General features: G+C 44.3%; 1 protein-coding gene across 2 annotated transcripts in view; it reads right to left on the reverse strand.

Annotated features, from left to right (window-relative positions):
• The window catches only part of elk3 (ETS transcription factor ELK3), a 56,266-nt gene that overhangs the window by 24,952 nt on the left and 11,540 nt on the right, over nt 1–19,774 (reverse strand). The gene's annotated exons all lie outside the window — the stretch shown is intronic.

The raw sequence follows: 19,774 nt of genomic DNA on the forward strand, positions 1-19,774 counted from the left end.
AAAGTTTTTGTCTATACACCTTCCCCACTCATTCCTCACATTTATCCTGAAAGGCATCATGAACTGGAAACTGCAGGTCGATTGACTATAGATCTCCTGCTTTTGTTGCTGACCCCACTTCCCTCACCCTAACTCTCCATTTTTGAATTTTATACCCCCTACCTAAATAACTCTGTGCAGCAAATATCTCCAATCCATCACAGCATTGTGACACAGTGTTAGCACTGCTGCCTCGCAGTGCCAAGGACCTAGATTCAATTCCATCCTTGGGTGACCGTGTGTGATGTTTGCACATTCTCTATATTTGCATAGGTTTTCTCTGGGTTCTCCAGTTTTCTTCCACTGTCCAAAGATGACTGGCCATGCTAAATTGCCTGTTAAATTCCAGGGATGTGTGCGTTGGGGGGGATTAGTATGGGTGAATATTGGGGTTGCGGAGATAGGAGCTGGGTAAGATGCTCTGGTGGAGAGTCAGTGACCCGATGGGCCGAATGGCCCTTTTCTGCACTGTAGAGACTCTATGATTCTATTCTAAAGCAGGTTCAACGTATATCAATTCACTGCAACCCAGAAAGATCCCGGTGAGCTTACGAACCTACACAATGATGGGAGCAGCAGTAAACCATTCCACCTCTGAACCTCTTCCACCATTCAACATTATCATGGTCGACCTACTTGAACGTCACTTTCCCACCAGACCCCCTCAATTTACCGACAGATTAACACCAGAATTCTCCAGTCATGGAATCAGAGCTGGCAAGGGGCAGACAACAGAAATGTCCGTTGACCTCGGGAGGGTATTTCCAGTCTTGCTCGAGTGAAGCCACAAAACCCTGCCCCAAAACTCTATCCATCACAATCTTAACGATTTTCAATAATACAGCATTCGCAACCATCTGGGTAGAAAAATGCAAAAACTGAAGAAATTTCTTCTCATCTCAATCCTAAAATGTTTATCCTTTACACTGAGACTGTGCCCTCAGGTTTTACATTCCCCACCCAGGGGAAACAATCTTGCTGTAAAGCCCATCAGAATCTTGTATGTTTCAAAGAGATCATCGCCCGTTCTGCTAAACTGCAGGGTATAGAGACTAAATTTCCTCAGCCTCTCATATGTAAGACATCCCACGGTACAGAGTCCAATATAAGTATATCATTCCTGATCTACAGTGATCAAAATGACACGTAACTCCAGCTATAGTCTCACCAATGTCCTATGCAACTGGAGCAAGAATTCTTTACTCTTATACTCAAGTCACTCGGCAATAAAGGTCAACATATCATTTCCCTCTTGCTCATACCAGCATCCTAACTGATTGTGTTCATCCTACAAGTTTACTCAATTCTCTCTGGACAATTAAAAGTTTTGCATGTTTTAAAGATCATTCCTTTTTTTTATGATCAAAGTAAATTACCTCACACTTCCCCTATGTTACCAGTTTGTTGCCTGCTCATACCTCTCTGCAGCCTCTCTCATCCCCCTCACAGTAAGTATTTGTACCAACCTTGTGCAAACTTGGATAGATTACTCGTTTGTGTCATTAATATAGATTGTAACGCGCTGAGGCCTGAGCATTAATTCTCGCAGCATTCCACTTACAGTCTGGCAAATTGAAAGTATTGGGGTGATCTTGAACCCACTCCACCAACCATGCGAATGCCAACTGGGACTCAGCATCCACCAGTCACAGTCCTCACTAGAGAGATCGCAATCTAGAATCTTCCTCGCCAGTAATGTCATCAAGTTCACTCCATAAACCTGAATGTATTTTAATATCATTAACCTGCCCCCTTGCCAAATATTGACCCTGCCGTTTAGTGACACCAAGACCTGAAGCTGTCGTGGGGGTCTCCCTGGGGGAGTAAAGGTAAGTATAGATGTCGGTGGAGTGGGGCACAGCCAGGTTGTGGCCTGGCAAGGCTCCCTGGTACTGCCCCTTGGCAGGTTGGCACTGCCACATTGGCACTATGCCCATCCCACCCTAGCAGTGCCAATCTGTGCCAAGGGGCAGCCCCAGTGGGAGCCTCATATCACTGACATCATTCCAGTGAATCTACGTCACACTGTGTCCACGGATCTAATCCTTTCTACGAGAAACCTAAGCAATAAACAATCCTGTGTACGAGGGCCTCACAGTGCAGAGCAGAGAGAGAGAGGAGACATTGCCCCACGCAACTGAGCGTGGATTTTAATCCAAAACCTTGAGGTGAAAGGCAAAAGCGGTTTGAATGACCTGCCATTAACCCATGCTTAGAGTCAGTAGACTGGTCAGTATTGAAAAACTCTGTGAGAAGCCTGAACAGTACGTCACGACAATAACTGATTTCATTAGTAAGTGTGTAGAAGACTGTGTGCCAAAGAAGCAAATCCACATGTTTCCCAACCAGAAACCATGGATGAACAGGGATGTCCACTGCTTGCTGAAATCTAGGTCTGAAGCACTCAAATCAGGTGACCCTGACCTATACAAGAATTCCAGATAAGATCTATGGCGATCAAAGATGCCAAAGGACAGTACCGGACCAAGTTCGAGTCCCAGGCTAGCCACACAGACTTCCGCTGACTATGGCAAGGTCTGCAAGACATAACAGGCAACAAGATGAAGGCATGTAAAATCGCCGGCTCCAACGCACTCCTCCCTGATGAGCTCAACGCATTCTATGCCCGTTTTGAGCAAGATGTCAGCGAGAGCATGCTCTCCACCCTGGAAGCCTCAGACAAACCTATATTCAAGGTCACCATTGCAGGTGTCAGAGCAGTCTTCTTGAAAGTCAACCCACAGAAAGCAACTGGACTGGATGGGGTACCCACACAAGCACTCAGATCCTGTGTGGACCCACACTCAAATCAGGTGACCCTGACCGATACAAGAATTCCAGATAAGATCTACGGCGATCAAAGATGCCAAAGGACAGTACCGGACCAAGTTCGAGTCCCAGGCTAGCCACACAGACTTCCGCTGACTATGGCAAGGTCTGCAAGACATAACAGGCAACAAGATGAAGGCATGTAAAATCGCCGGCTCCAACGCACTCCTCCCTGATGAGCTCAACGCATTCTATGCCCGTTTTGAGCAAGATGTCAGCGAGAGCATGCTCTCCACCCTGGAAGCCTCAGACAAACCTATATTCAAGGTCACCATTGCAGGTGTCAGAGCAGTCTTCTTGAAAGTCAACCCACAGAAAGCAACTGGACTGGATGGGGTACCCACACAAGCACTCAGATCCTGTGTGGACCAACTGGCATACGTATTCGCAGATATCTTTAATCTCTCTTTACAGCAATCGGAGGTCGCTATCTACCTCAAGAAGATGACCATTACCCGCTACCAAAGAAAAGCCAGTAGAATGCCTTAATAACTTTCGTCTGGTGGCTCTGACGTCCATCATTATGAAGTGCTTCGAAAGGTTAGTCATTAATGAATCAATTCCAGCCTCCCAGTTTGCCTGGATCCACTACAGTTCGCCTACTGCCGCAACACGTCCACAGATGCCATCTCCCTGGCCCTGCACTCAACCCTGGAACTCCTAGATAACAAGGACACCTATGTCAGACTCCTATTTATTGATTACAGCTCAGCCTTTAACACCATTATTCCTACAAAACTCATCTCCAAGCTCGTGGCCTGGGGCTCAGCCCTTCCCTCTGCAACAGGATCCTGAACTTCCTAACTCACAGGCCCCACAATCAGTAAGGATACGCAACAACACCTCCTCCACAATCATCCTCAACACCGGTGCCCACAAGGCTGTGTTCTCAGCCCCCTACTAAACTCCTTATACACCCATTATTGAGTGGCCAAATTCCCCTCCAACTCGATTTTCAAATTTGCTGATAACATCACTGTAGTGGGTCATATCTCAATGACAGGACAGAGTACAGGAAAAAGACAGAGAATTTGGTGAACTGCTGTGGCAACAATAATCTCTCCCTCAATGTCAACAAAATGAAGGAGCTTGTCATCGACTTCAGGAAGCGTAAAGGAGAACATGCCCCTGTCTACATCAATGGAGACAAAGTAGAAATGGTTGAGAGCTTCAAGTTTTTAGGTGTCCAGATCACCAACAACCTGTCCTGGTCCCTCCAAGTTAACACTATAATTAAGAAAGCCTCTACTTACTCAAAAGACTAAGGAAATTTGGCATGTCTGCCACGACTCTCACCAATTTTTACAGATGCACCATAGAATGCATTCTCTCTGGTTGTATCACAGCTTGGTATGGCTCCTGCTCTGCCCAAGACCTCAAGAAACCACAAAGGGTCATGAACAAAGCCCAGTCCATCATGCAAACCAGCCTCCCACCCACTGACTCAGGCTACACTTCCACAGCCTTGGAAAAGCAGCCAGCATAATTAAAGATCCCATGCACCTTGGACATTCTCTTTTCCACCTTCTTCTGTCAGGAAAAAGATACAGAAGCCTAAGGTCACATACCAACCAACTCAAGAACAGCTTCTTCCCTGCTGTTGTCAGACTTTTGGACGGACTTACCCTGCATTAAGTTGATCTTTCTCTACACCCTAGCTATGAGTGTAACACTACATTCTGCACCCTCTCCTTTCCTCCTCTATGAACAGTATGCTTTGTCTGTATAGCACGCAAGAAATAATACTTTTCACTGTATACATGTTACAATAATAAATCAAATAAGATGGAGATTATTCTTTGAGTTGGAAATTCCTGCTTCAATTGTTACAAAGTGAAAGTGAGATAAAATCTGGTATCACAATCAAGATGCAATTCTTCAATTGTACAAGACTCTGAAAGATTTCTGATCACTGTCATTGTAAAATTAACATTTATGGCCATCAATGTACAGCAATTTTCCTGCTACTGTCATCCCCAGACTGAACCATTCCAGACCACTACTGACCAGTTCCAATCCACCCACCTCTATAAACTTCAACTCCTCCACACTCCAACGTCTTTATCCACTCCAATACGTCTTTACTACACGCGCTGATCTACATGCGCTGATCTACACTCAATGATCTACACTCGATGATCTACATTCAATGATCTACATTCGATGATCTACATTTGATGATCTACATTCGATGATCTACATTCAATGATCTACATTCAATGATCTACATTCAATGATCTACACTCACTCCCCAACCTTCACTGTTTCAGCCTCTTAATTGCTGTAAAGGAGACATGAGTTCTGCTTCTTCATAAAATATCTTTATTTCTTTGACCCAACTCAACACACAATTCTCCACCAACAACCCAGTGCCATCTGTACAATGCAGCCCCTTTATATATCAGTGGCTTATATTGAATAACTGACATCAAATGAGGACTTAATTGGAAGGTCTGTTCACCCTTCCTGGAGAAGAGAAAATATTTTGATGAATATCAAAACACAAAACACTATTTCCCCTTTTTTAAATACATTTATTGAAGAAAAAAATACATCTACAGAAAGAAACGCCCTTTCTTAATAATGTCTAAAAGTTTCTTCAAACAAGCTTCTTAGTAAAATCTTAGTAAAATGGGATAACTGATAGTATCTATCAACCATTTAATTTTAGATATTTTTCCTTTGTCAGCATTTGCTTTAAGCTGGCTATCTCAATCCTCAACCTTTTTTCATTTATACTCTTTGTGGAGTACATATTTTCCCACAGGGATTTATTGTCAAAGTGACACTCAATCACCTAAACCCAAAATTTCTGATAATATCTGGGATATGTAAAAGACCACATCCACTGCCTCTACAAGGCTGAGTGTCTCAGTGGCCAATGTGCTTTTAATCACTCCCCTTGTTTTCTTTGTTTCCCACACAAGGGGATTTTCCCCCAAAATAAATATTATAAAACCTCCTGCGCTTGAGAACCCGTCACATAAATTGTCATAGGATGTAACACTATAAACTGTGAGCTTCACAGGGCTAAGATCTCTCAAAAACAGGAACTTCAAAACACACTCCTGCATTTTTAGTTTAGCCAACGTTTTGTTTGCTCTCATTATGTCACCCACTGTAGGATCATTCAATTTTGTATTCAACACAAGGACATCAAAAGTAATGTCCGATCTAATCTGTCTTCAGCTGCCCAATCAAACTTTGTAGTTCCTCTTTTTCCGTCTTCGAAATCACCACGTCCTTTTATGAAGTTCTACCATAACTAACTGCTATTGGGCTGATACTCTCCAAATAAGATTACTGACGTAAAGTGACACCTGACTCAGTCTGTCCAATTTCCAGCCCAATATATTTGAAAGTGCCTGAAGCCTGACTTCTAGACCTGTGTTCCTTCCTCAGCCCAGACAATACTATAGTTTCAAAATCGCTACTACCACCCCATAAAAAAATCATTGACCTGCATCATACCAGAAAGATTTCCTTCATAGTGCCAGTAAAACATTGCAGGACCTGCTTTCAGCTGACAACAGCCTAACTTTCACAAAACTGACCTTACCGAAAAATACCAAACTTTAGATGCATCATTTTAGCCCTTATACACAGTTATTATACACAGTTATTATACACAGTCGGCCAAACTAAAAATGCAGGAGTGTGCTTTGAGGTTCCTATTTTTGTCCATTCTATCCCTTCTGTGTTGGCTGCCTGTTTGGGAGGACTGAGAAAAATTTCTCTCTAAAGCTGCTGTTAAGGCAGCTTTAATATCGAAAGATTTGTAATCCCATGCCTTTGAACATAAGAACATAAGAAATAGGAACAGGAGTAGGCCATCTAGCCCTTCGAGCCTGCCCCGCCATTCAATAAGATCATGGCTGATCTGTCGTGTCTCAGTTCCACCTTCCTGCCCTCTCCCCATAACCCTTAATCCCCTTGCCTATCAAAAACCTATCAACCCGCGTCTTAAATATTTTTAGCGAGGCAGCCTCCACCACTTCAACGGGCAGAGAATTCCACAGATAACTGTAGGGTTATAGCTAACTGAGCCAAGAAGATCTTTAAAGATCCTGCCACAGGTGAATCCACCCTTAAAGCTTGGTCTTCTAAGCTTCCTTCAAATCCCTCACTACAAGCCTGACCACTGCCTTATACGTTCCATTAGGAAGCACCTTTTCTGTGCAAATCCATATGTGAGATAGAGTTCTTTGTCCCTATGTGGTATCTCCGTGTATATCCCAAACTCACTCCAACAATGTAGTTCTAGTTGTCTGGCACCTTTTATAACTTTTTCATCTAATTTATTGGAAGCCACCAAAATCTCACGAACATGTGGGCTTCTAGTCCTAGTAATATTTGTAGTCTTACCCATATTCCGAGACCTTGTCAAGCTATGCCCCCTTTCCTGCCTGATATCTTGTTCTGTGCTACCACTGTTTGATCTTTCCCTCCTGCTGTGGGATGCTCTTTCAATAGTTCTCGGTCTCTTCCCGTGATCACCTTCACTATCGGACTTACTATCTGAACTGGCGCTATGTTTCTGTGCTCTCCATTTTTGAACTTTGTGTTCCCAATCCATGGTCCTGACATTCTCGTCTGTATTCTGTACATTCGACCAGTGTTTATACTTTCCAGTGGCCTTCCCTACTCTACTAATGACAATTGCATCCTTCCATTGACTGAACCCTTCAGGCAAGTATGTCACTTTTGTACCAACGTTTGACAGTTATCCTTTCGGAAAAATTACCTGTTCTAGTTCATCAGGTGTATTGTGTTCCTCTACAGGTAACCTGTCTATTTCAGTTAACTGGTCCTCATAGTTCTATAACATGTGAGTTATAGAGGTATATTATTTTAACCACGGTTTCCCATCACATTCGTTTACTCTTTCTAAATTTGCAAGTTTGTAATCTGTACCCATTATTCTTGATGAATGTACCCTAACATGATTACCATGTTGCAAATCAATTGTTTTGCCATCCATGCCAATATCCTTCCCTGGGCCTTTCCATTCATTAAACTGTCTCTCATATATTATGTCTCCTTGCTAAAAAATGGTATTTGATGACCATACATTGTACCTTCAAGTTCTGTGAATTCTTTCACAGACTTCTGCTTCCAAAAATGCTCTTATATGCTGACTTCTGTTGAATAATTGACATCAAATTAGGACTTAATTGGAAGGTCTGTTAACCCATTCCTAACATTCACCATCTAAAACTTAAAACACTCAATTTTGTGTTTAAACCCATCCAAAAGTTCACATCTTCCTATCCTTATCCTCACCAGCCTTAACTTTGGCAAGGGGCCTCCCTATCCTTAACTGTAACTTTTGGGCGGCATGGTAGCACAGTGGGTTAGCACTGCTGCTTCACAGCTCCAGGGTCCTGGGTTTGATTCCCGGCTCAGGTCACTGTCTGTGTGGAGTTTGCACATTCTCCTCGCGTCTGCTTGGGTTTCCTCCGGGTGCTTCGGTTTCCTCCCACAGTCTAAAGATGTGCGAGTTAGGTTGATTGGCCATGCTAAGAAACTGCCCCTTAGTGTCCAGGGATGTGTAGGTTAGAGGGATTAGTGGGTATAATATGTAGGGATATGGGGGTAGGGCCTGGGTGGGATTGTGTTCGGTGCAGACTCGATGGGCTGAAGGGCCTCTTTCTGCACTGTAGGGTTCTATGATTCTATACCAGTCTTAAAGGGGTTTGGGGTTCCTCTTTGGATTGTCTATTTGTGAAGCTTAGTTTTTATATTTTCCACAGCCCCATGAAAATGTGCAAAATTTAAACTCTAAACCTTTTGATTAGGATGTTTCCAATCCTACAACAAACAATATTTCTGCAGATGTGATAAAACATCCCAAGACTCTTCACGGGAACATTCAGAAAGAAATCTGTCTGTGAGCCTTGAAGATGATTGCTCAAACAGAAGGTTGAAAGCTTGGTCAAAGAATAAGTTTCAAGGAGGGTCTGACAGGACAAAGGAGGGGCAGAGAGGAATGACCTTGAGGGAGGGAATGCCAGAACATAAGATCAAGACAGCTGAAGGCATGGCTACAAATGATGGAGCGATTACAATCAAGGCTGCATTAGAGTAAGAACTAGAGGCTTACAGATATCCTGGAGGGTTGTGGGGCTGGAGGAGATTTCAGACAGAGGGAGAGGGCAGGCCATGAAATCATTCAAGATTGGGGTGTGGAATGAACTGCCTGCTGTGATAGTGGAGTCGGACATTTTAGGAACTTTCAAGCGGTTATTGGATAGGGACATGGAGCACACTAGAATGACAGAGAGTGAGATAACTTGATCTTGGTTTCAGACAAAGCTTGGCACAATATTGAAGGCCGAAGGGCCTGTACTGTGCTGTACTCTTCTATGTCTACATCTAAAAGAATGAGAATTTTAAAGCCATGATTAACTGAAAGCCAATATGAATCAATGAGTACAAGGATGATGGGCCAGTAAGATTTGTTGTTAAGACACAGGCATAGTTCTGGAGGATCTTAAGTTGAGGGAAGGTGAGAACATAAGAGACCAGCAAGAAGTGTGTCAGAAAAGTCAACTCCACAGGGGATAAATGTGTGTTCCAGTAACAGGTGTGCTGAGACAGAGTCGGGCAACATTACAGAGCTAAAATAGGTGGCCTTTGTTAATGGTACGACTTTGAGGTTATAAGCTCATCTCAGACAGCACAGTTACAGAGAGCCTGCTTCAGCCCAAACTGGGATGGAGTCAGCAGCAAGGGAGCAGAGTTTGTGACAGAGACTAAAGACACTGGCTTCAGTCTTCCTGATATTTAATTGGAGATTCTTTTTCTGTTCAAGCAGTCTGATAGTTTGGTGAGAGTGCAGGTACTGAGAGAGGTGGTGCTGAGGTGGAGCTGGGTGCTCTCAGTGTACATGTGCAAACCAAACTAAACACTGTGCTTCTGAACATTGTCACTGACACTCAGGAACATCACATCACTGCAAAATGGAGGAACACCAGAGGGACCAGTGTGATGGCAGGAAAAGTCGCCATTGCCAGTGATTCTCTAGCTACGATTAGATAAGAATAAAATCAGCCATCTGCATAGTCACCCACCCAGACTGGAGAGAAGGTGGAGCATTTGCTCCATTCGATGACAAGAAACAGCTGAAGGCACTGGACACAGCAAAGACTAGGGGCCCTGACAACATTTTGGCATTTGTACTGAAGACATGTTCTCCAGAGTTAGTTGCACCCCTCTCCGTTCAGGTAGGTGGAGAAAATAAACTGGAATTATCTTTGCATCCCAAGAGAATTCAGAAATAATGAGCAATTTCAGCAGACAAGAGCAGGATCCAGTCATGTTTCTCATGTTGCAACCTGATCTAACAGCAATTGGTTAAACCAGCTGTACATCAGATCCTTTCAAGTTTGTATCCTTTGGAGTTGGGGAGATGAAGATGAGGACAATGCCAGGGACAACAATCAGGGTGAGAGAAAATAGTGGGGAGAAGGGCATTAAAAGTGGAGGTGAGGGCGTAGATGGACAAATCAGTAGTTGTCATGGTTAGCAGACAGCTGGACTATTGGAATTTTGAGAATCCAGTGGACTAGGGAGCAGATTGTCCAGGGATGGATATAGCAGGAGGTGGAGTTTGGGTGTGGAGGCCAGAGTGTGGTATAAGATAGTAATCAATAATGGCCTTATCTGGCCATTATCTCTCAGATCAGATGTTAATCGTGTCGGGTTGGTGTAAAATATCACATGATGCTACTGAAAGCAGAGTCGATAGTCCTCCCCACTGCCCTGAACAATATTTATACCTTCACCACACAAAAAAAGGCTGCCTGTTCCTTTACTGCCTGTTCTGGGCGGCACGTTAGCACAGTTGTTAGCACTGCTGCTTCACAGCTCCAGGGCCCTGGGTTCGATTCTCGGCTCGAGTCACTGTCTGTGTGGAGTTTGCACATTCTCCTCGTGCCTGCGTGGGTTTCCTCCGGGTGCTCCGGTTTCCTCCCATTGTCCAAAGATGTGCAGGTTAGGTTGATTGGCCACGCTAAGAAATTGCCCCTTAGTGTCCAGGGATGCGCAGGTTAGAGGGATTAGTGGGTATAATATGTAGGGATATGGGGTAGGGCCTGGGTGGGATTGTGTTCGGTGCAGACTCGATGGGCCAAAGGGCCTCTTTCTGCACTGTAGGGTTCTGTGATTCTTATCATTGTTGTTTTTGTAGGATCTTGTGTACAAATTGGCTGCTGGATTACCTACTTTATAACAGTTACTACACTCCAAAAGTACTTATACAAGAGCATAGGAATAGGAATGGGAGGCCATTCAGGCCATCAAGCCTGTTCCATCATTCAATAAGATCATGGTTGATCCAACAGTGGCCTCAACAACACTTTCCTGTCTGCTTCTAACAGCTGGGAATATATTCAACGAGCCAGTCTCCACTGCTCGCTGTGGTAGTGAATCCCACTGAATAACAACCTTCTGACAGAAGAAATTCCTCCTCATTCTTGTCTCAAATAGGGGATCCTTTATTCTGAAACTAAAGATAAACCCCTACCTATCCCTACATGTTCAGATCCCTAAAGATATACCCCTACATATCCCTAAAGATATACCTCCACATATCCCTAAAGATATACCTCCACATATCCCTAAAGATATACCTCCACATATCCCTAAAGATATACCACTACATATCCTTAAATATATATGTACAGATCCTTAAAGATATACCACTGCATATCCCGAAAGATATACCCTTACACGTCCTTAAATATATACCCATTCATATCCCTAAAAGACAAGAGCTTCAGTGAGCAATCTGGCAGCCTTCTCTAACAAGAGATGTGAGAGACAGAGTTAAACTAAATCAGATGGCTTATGAAAAAGAGCAAAGAACACATATTACAGACTTGGACAAGAAATAAAAAAAAACAATGAAAATGGCAAGAGCTGCAAAAAGAAACGTGAGAAAAAACTTGCAACGGATTTCTTGGACAATACGAAAGGATTTTTTACAAATATATTAACAGACGCAGGATGATATTATGAACGGAAATCCGGAAATGGTAGACTTAATTAAGAGGAGTTGGAGATGATCAATTGGCTAGTAGAGGGAATTGATGAGGAGACTGGAGAGAGTAGGGATATAGGGATGCACTCAAACTAACATACTGCCCCAGGGCATCTATATCAGCCCTCCATTCTAACTTGTAAATCACTTAGATGAAGGAATAAATATGTCTACAATGTTTCTGCTGACATTTAGGAGCAGCAGAAAGTTACAAGGGGATGTTGACTATGTGAATGGCAGATGGAGTTCAAAGTGGGGAAATGTGTGGTCATCCACTTTGGATCTAAGAAAGCTAAGTTTCTAAATAGCAAGAAACTAGTAGAGAAGCAGAGATTTTGAGATCCAGGTGGGAAATCTAGTATGCAGGTACAAAGGTAGTTAAAAAGACCAACAGAATGTTGGGCTTCATCACAAATGGGTCAATACAAAGGAGACAAAGTTCCATTCTAGATGTTAATAGCCCTGCTCAAACCCCATCCTGATGCTACTGCACTCAGCACTGGCTACAACATTTCAGAAAGGATAGTATTAGCCTTGGAGAGGGTGAAGCATCTTACCAGGTAAATTACAAGGACCAAATGCACAGAATAGACGTCTGTTCCCCTGCCTATAGAAGTTTCAGGGTGATCCAATTGTGGTGTTTTGGATGATTGAAGGATTTGATCGGTAAATTAGAGAGAAATTGTTTTCACTGGTGTGGGGAAAATCGTTAAGGAAGGGGACATAACCTTCAGCTGACAGCCAGGCCATTTAGGGGCGATATTAGAAAATGCTTTGTCACACAGCAGACAGTGGAAACCTGGAACTCTCTCACCCACAGCCAAAGATCAATAGAACTTTTGAGAAAGTGAGGTAAAGGCTATGAAACCAAGGTGGCTAGATTAGGGTCAGCTAATACCTAACTGAATGGTGTAATAGGCTGAAAGGGCTGAATGGCCTCCCTATGTTCTTACATTGCTAAGAAATGAGTTACATAAGTGCAAATATTCTTTCTTTTCTTTGAAGACTTTCACTTTCTAATAACGCACCAGGTAACCACTTCATTGCAGAGTTGGGGAGAATGAGGGAGATTAGTGGAGGCAGAGCCATGCTCTTGTTAGGTGGGATGAGAGTTAAACTACACCGTGCCGCGGTAATTTGAGACTGCCACTCAGTCAGTACAAATCTACATACTGCATGATAGACTTCACCACATACTCTGCCTGTCACAGGGGCCTCAGTATGTATATGTTACTTCCCATCCCCCATCAGCTAGTTTTAATGTTCAGATAGATCAGCTAGCAGCATCTGCTTCGTCTTATCATTAGACTCCGTACAGCATTGAGAAAGTGCCTAGCAGCACTTTAACATGAGGTTTCATGGCAGACTCGAGTTGTACTGGACCCTGGTGCCAAGTTCAAGTTGTATGAACTGACCTCTTGCAGGGAATCTCAAAGCTTGACTTTCAACAAGAACTTGCATCTACATAGCACCTTTAAAACATAAAACAAAGCCAGGTCCTTCACATAGATGTCAGAAAACAGATGGATGCCGAATGCAATCAAGAAGCTAATGAGAGGACGGGCAAAGAGGGACAGCCTTAACTGAGGAGAGAGAGAAGTGGAGAGGGAAGGGGGTTTAGGGAGGATATTCCAGACCATGGAGGAGGAGGCACACAAGTCTGTCATTGGAGGGGGAAAGGAAGGAGTGAAAGGATTGCCTCCCTCTACCTCTCCGCCTCTCTCTCTCTTCCTTTGATTAAAATCTACCTCTTTGACCCTGTTTTCAGTTACCGGTTCTAGTATGATTCACCACCAAATTGTGTTTGATGCCACTCCTGTGAAGCTTCTGGAGGTGTTTTAGTGTTAACGGTACTATAGAAACACAAGTTGCTGTTGTACATAGGCCAGAGGCAGACAGATATAGTTAGCTTTCAGAGGTGGACTGCATTTTTCAGTAATGTTGTCAGTCATGTGACAATGCTCCCATCTGACAGTATAACTTCAATTTGAATGTATTTATTCCTAATAAACCTTAACAGCAAATGTAAAGTGGAGACCCAAATCTAACCAATATTGAGCAACTATATAAGGGAGGGAGTTCCTCATTGGCCCCTGCAACCTGTTACCCAATTTCAACCCTTTCTCTACAGCCACTCCCAATAAAACAAATATCAACTATGACGCAAATCCAGACAGCTTTGTCAACAGAATCAATTCCTGTTAAAGCTCAGAATGAGGAGAGCAATGAAAAATACCGGACAAAATGAAAAGAATGCATCCTAAACTAGACAGGGTAAATACAGGGAGGATGTTCCCAATGGTGGGCCAGTCCAGAACCAGGGGTTACAGCTGAGAATTGGAGGTAGACCAACTGTTAGATTTGTTTGTGGGAGAGCACTTTGTAGATAGTGACCACAATTCGGTGTCCTTCATTATTGCAATGGAGAGGGATAGGGTCATACAACAGGGCAAGGTTTATAATTGGGGCAGGGGTAATTATGATGCGATTAGGCAAGAATTAGGGAGTATAATATGGGAGTAGAAACTATCAGGTATGGGCACAAATCAAGAGTGGAGCTTTTTCAAGGAACAAATACTGCATGTCCTTGATAGGTATGTCCCTGGCTGGCAGGGAGGAAATGGTTCACAAGGAGGTTGAATGTCTTGTCAAGAGGAAAAAGGGAGCGTATGTAAGGATGAGAAAACAAGGTTCAGTTGAGTCGCTTGAGTGCTACAAGGTAGCTAGGAATGAGTTAAAGAAAGGGCTTAGGAGAGCTAGGAGGGGGCATGAGAAGTCCTTGGCGGGTCAGATAAAAGAAAACCCCAAGGCATTTTACTCTTATGTGAGAAATAAAAGAATGACCAGGGTGAGATTAGGGCCAGTCAAGGATAGTAGTGGGAACTTGTGCATGGAGTCAGAAGAGATAGGTGAGGCATTGAATGAATACTTTTCTTCAGTGTTCACTAAGGAGAGGGGTCATGTTTTTGAGGAGGAGTGCGTGATACAGGCTGATAGGATGGAGGAGGTAGATGTTCTGAGGGAAGACATATTAGCAACTTTGAAAAACCTGAGGGTGGATAAGTCCCCTGGGCGAGATAGGATACATTCTAGGATACTTTGGGAGGCAAGGGATGAGACTGTGGAGCCTTTAGCTATGATCTTTGGGTCCTAACTGTCCACAAGAATAGTGCCAGAGGATTGAAGAGTGGCAAATGTTTTCATCTGTTCAAGAAAGGAATTAGGAATGACTCTGGTAATTATAGGCCAGTTAGTCTTACTTCAGTGGTCAGTAAGTTAATGGAAAGGGTCCTGAGAGATAGAATTTATGACCATTTGGAAAGATTCAGTTTAATCCAGGACAGTCAGCACTGTTTCATAAGGGGTAAGTCCTGCCTCACAAATTTGACTGAATTCTTTGAGGAGGTAACTAGGTGTGTGGATGAAGGTAGAGCAGTTGATGTCGTATACATGGATTTCAGTAAGGCGTTTGATAAGGTTCCCCATGGTAGGCTCATGAAGAAGATAAGGGAAGTGTGGGATAGAAGGAAATTTGGCCGCTTGGATAAGTAACTGGCTGTATGATAGAAGACGGAAGGTGCTGGCGAAGGGAAAGTTTTCGGACTGGAGGACAGTTACCAGCGCAGTACCACAGGGATCAGTGCTGGGTTCTCTGCTATTTGTGATTTTTATCAATGACTTGAAAGAAGGAACTGAAGGGTGGGTTAGTAAATTTGCTGATGACACCAAGATTGGTGGAGTAGTGGACGAGGTGGAGGGCTCTTGCAGGCTGCAAAAAGACATTGATAGGATGCAGAGCTGGGCCGAAAAGTGGCAGATGGAGTTTAACCCTGATAAATGTGAGGTGATTCATTTTGGTAGGACAAACCTGAATGCAGGTTACAGGGTCAACAGCTGGGTTCTAAGGAATGTGGAGGAACTGAAAGATCTTGGGGTTCATATCCACAGATCTCTGAAGGTTGCCACTCAAGTGGATAGAACCATGAAGAAGGCTTAGAGTGTGTTAGCATTTATTAACAGGGGGTTTGAGTTTAAGAGCCGTGGAGTTATGCTGCAACTATACTGGACGTTGGTGAGACCACATTTGGAATATTGTGTTCAGTTCTGGTCACCTCACTATAAGAAGGATGTGGAAGCATTGGAGAGAGTGCAGAGGAGATTTACCAGAATGCTGCCTGGTTTGGAGAGTAGGTCTTATGACGAAAGGTTGAGAGAGCTGGGGCTTTTCTCTTTGGAGCGGAGGAGGATGAGAGGCGACTTAATAGAGGTTTATAAGATGATGTGAGGGGTTGATAGAGTGGACGTTCAGAGACTATTTCCTCAGGTGGATGCAGCTGTTACAAGGGGGCATAACTATAAGGTTCATGGTGGGAGATATAGGAGGGACGTCCAAGGTAGATTCTTTACTCAGAGAGTGGTTAGGGTGTGTAATAGACTGCGTGCTGTGATAGTGGAGTTGGATAATTTAGGAACTTTTAAGTGGTTATTGGATAGGCACATGGAGCACTCCAGAATTATAGGGAGGGGATAGCTTGATCTTGGGATTGGACATAGCTCGGCACAACATTGAGGGCCGAAGGGACTGTACTGTGCTGTGATGTTCTATGTTTTCTATCTATTTAGGACAAAGGTGACAAGACATTTCTTCACCCAAAGAGTGGTGAGCCTGTGGAATTCATTACCACAGGAAGTAGTTGAGGCCAAACAGTGAGACAACTGGATATAGCACTTGGGGCGAATTGGATCAAACGTTATGGTGAGAAAACAGGATCAGGCTATTGAGTTGGATGATCAGCCATGATTGTAATAAATGGTGGAGCGGCTTGAAGGGCCAAATGGCCTCCTCCTGCTCCTATCTTCTATGTTTCAATCTAAAGACAGTTTTGGAGTGGAGAGTACAGTAAGCACACTCCTCGGCTGGGATTCTCCTGCCCTGTTTTCAGTGGATGGAAAGCCGCTGGGGACGCAGAGGCAAATACAGCACCACTCCCCCCCAACCCCCCCCCGCCGGGTGAATGGGGCAGGGATGACAGTTATGTACGGCAGTGCCCCATGGTAGGGCGTGTCCATTGATGTCCATGGGGAGGGGGTTCCCTGTGCCCACGGCGGGGAGGGGGGGGTGGGGTTCCCTGAGTCCATGAGGAGCGGGGGGTCCCTGTGCTCACGGGGAGGGGGGGGTTCCCTGTGTCCATGGGGAGGTAGGTGCTCTGTGTCCATGGGGAGGGAGGTGCTCTGTGTCCATGGGAAGCGGGGTTCCTGTGCCCATGGGGAGGGGGGTTTCCTGTGCCAATGGGGAGTGGGTGGTCCCCGTGCCCATGGGGAACGGGTGTTCCCTATGTTCATGGGGAGGAGGGGTCCATATGTCCATGGGGGGGGTGTCATTGGATCCATGGAGTGGGAGGATTCCCTGTGCCCATGGGGAGGAGGATTCTCCATGTCTGTGGGACGGATCCTTTGTTAAATATTTTACATAAGAGGGCCCAATATAAATGGTGCCCAAACTCTTGGAAGCTGGTGACAGACTCATTCAGAGTTCACTGTGCCAGCATCATGCTGTGGGAACGCTTCCTGAATACCTTTCAACTTAGCAACAAAATATATGGTGGGAAAAGCGGGCGGTGGAACCGACAGTGGAGCGGGGGGGCAGGGGGAAGATGCAGGCAGCATCACACCATTTTTCCCACTGAGTTTACATCTAGTTAAAAATGCTCGGGGTGCATGGCCGTCTGATGAACCCAGTTGTCAGAGACTGTGGTGAGATGGATTTTAGAGTCTCTCTCCACCACTCCCTCCTGTCCCTGAGAGGGTGGTAGATCTCAGCTTTGCATAAAATGGGTGATTATGAATTGAGCGTGTCCCCATCCCTCCCCAGTGTTATTCCATTGAAATTAATAATGCCCTACAATTGTGTGACTGTATGTGTTGTGAAATAGTCTTTAAAAGTATCCCAACATTTAGCACTAAATGGGGACCTCCTTCAGCAAAGCTGTGAGTGCAGGAACTGTCATCCTATAATACAGCGATGCAGTGTGAGGTTAAAACCCAGTGGGTTTGTTACTCTGCACACTAAAGCATTAACTACACGGAGTGCAGGGTGAAATTCTGGCTGCAACAACTGTCCCACTCTCCCAGGAATGTCCATCTAATTGAATGGACATGTGGTAAATCTGGATCTATAAGATCCGCATGGTGCACTGTTGCAGCGCAAATTCACTCTGCAGAGAAAACTGACAGGTCAGTGTCTCTAAAGACAAACACAACCTGACTCCCTGTAAAAGGCTGCAGGATTCTTCTGAAATTCTCCAGGACTTGGGCACAGCCCCCTCCCCCTCCACAAACACACCTTCCAATGCCTTCCACCCAACCCACAATATCCACAGCCCATCTCTCCCTTTAATTGATATCTCATATGGATGGAACAGGTTTCCAGCAAACTAGTCCAGAGTGGTGAGTGTAACACTGTGTGAGGGGGCTGTGAATCACCATAGCAACTCCAGGGTGGTGACGTATTCAGGCTGTGAACACGTATGTACTTTTGAGAAGGTGTTGAAAAGTGTACACCAGCTGTGATTCATGAGGGATGAATCTTGATCAAAGGTTCTAACGGGCAGCCGTGACATTAAGCCAGACAAGTTGCACTCTGGGTAGTGTTCGGCGGTGATTTGAGTTTCAGTGGGGCAGTTTTCTCTCTCGGGTTTTTTGAACAGGAGGATCTCACTCAGAAGCTTAGTGTCTCGACTGGGAAAGGCGAGTTTGAACAGGAGAGATTTCTGGGGGGGTGGAAGGAGTTGTATACCCACCTACATTAATACTTATATATTTATAAATAGGCACATGCAAGTGTCTTTTCCTGCTGTAACAAGGTGACTAAACTTTGGAACCCTCGATGCCCCAGAGAAAATTAAGATCCTCATTGAGATAATATTGTGATACTAATAGACCAGATTATTAATTTAAATGTAATTATCAGATCTTTCCACCTGATAGTGCCCCCACATTAGACTGTCCATTCATACCAATGTGAATCATGACAGATCCCCCACAACCCAGTACCGGAGCACAGGTCAGTACAGTCCCTGGGGTGGGCAGGGAGAGGATTATACAGTACCCTAGTACTACCCAGGCACTGTCCCCCACAGAGACAGCTTTGAACTAAACTGCGAGGTAACAGGATTCACATGAGGAGATGTTGAAAAAGTTAAAGAGAAAGAATAAGGCAATAGGACAAGAGAGAAATTCAGGTGATAATAGCCAGAGTGCACTAGCAAATCTGGTCTTTAAACTTACGGAGGAGCGGGAGGGTTTGAATAAAGGGAGATATGGAAATTGAAGGTTAAAAGTTGAGGTAATACAGAAATATACTGATACGGGTAAAGACAAGCTGAATGGGAAAGGGACAGAGAGGTAAAATATGTCAGAAAGTTGGACCTAGGGAGGGAATAGTAAACAATAGAAGTCACCTTACCTGAATGCACAGGACATCGCAGTAAGATAGAGAAACAGTGGCACAAATAAAGATAAATATTTAGATATAATCACCATTACAGAAGCATGGGGCAGAATTTTACACTCCCCCTAGGGTGGGTTCAGAGGTAGGAGGAGGAATAGACGAGAATCCCCCCCAGGAACCCACTCGCCCAAAACCAGTATCAATTTCAGGTTTGGGTGGGCAAGGCCTCAGCCCATGCAACCAGCATCAGCTTTTAGGCTAAAAACAAAATATTGCGGATGTGGGGATCAGAAACAAAAACAGAAAATGCTGGAAAGAGAACAGAGCCTTTGTCAGAGCTGACAAAGCGTCATCCAAACTCAAAACGTTGGCTCTATTCTCTCTCCACAGATGCAGTCAGATCTGCTGAGATT

This window comes from Carcharhinus amblyrhynchos, chromosome 19, assembly GCF_965287045.1.
Source record: "Carcharhinus amblyrhynchos chromosome 19, sCarAmb.v2.hapA, whole genome shotgun sequence".
In the NCBI taxonomy this organism is placed as follows: Eukaryota; Metazoa; Chordata; class Chondrichthyes; order Carcharhiniformes; family Carcharhinidae; genus Carcharhinus; species Carcharhinus amblyrhynchos.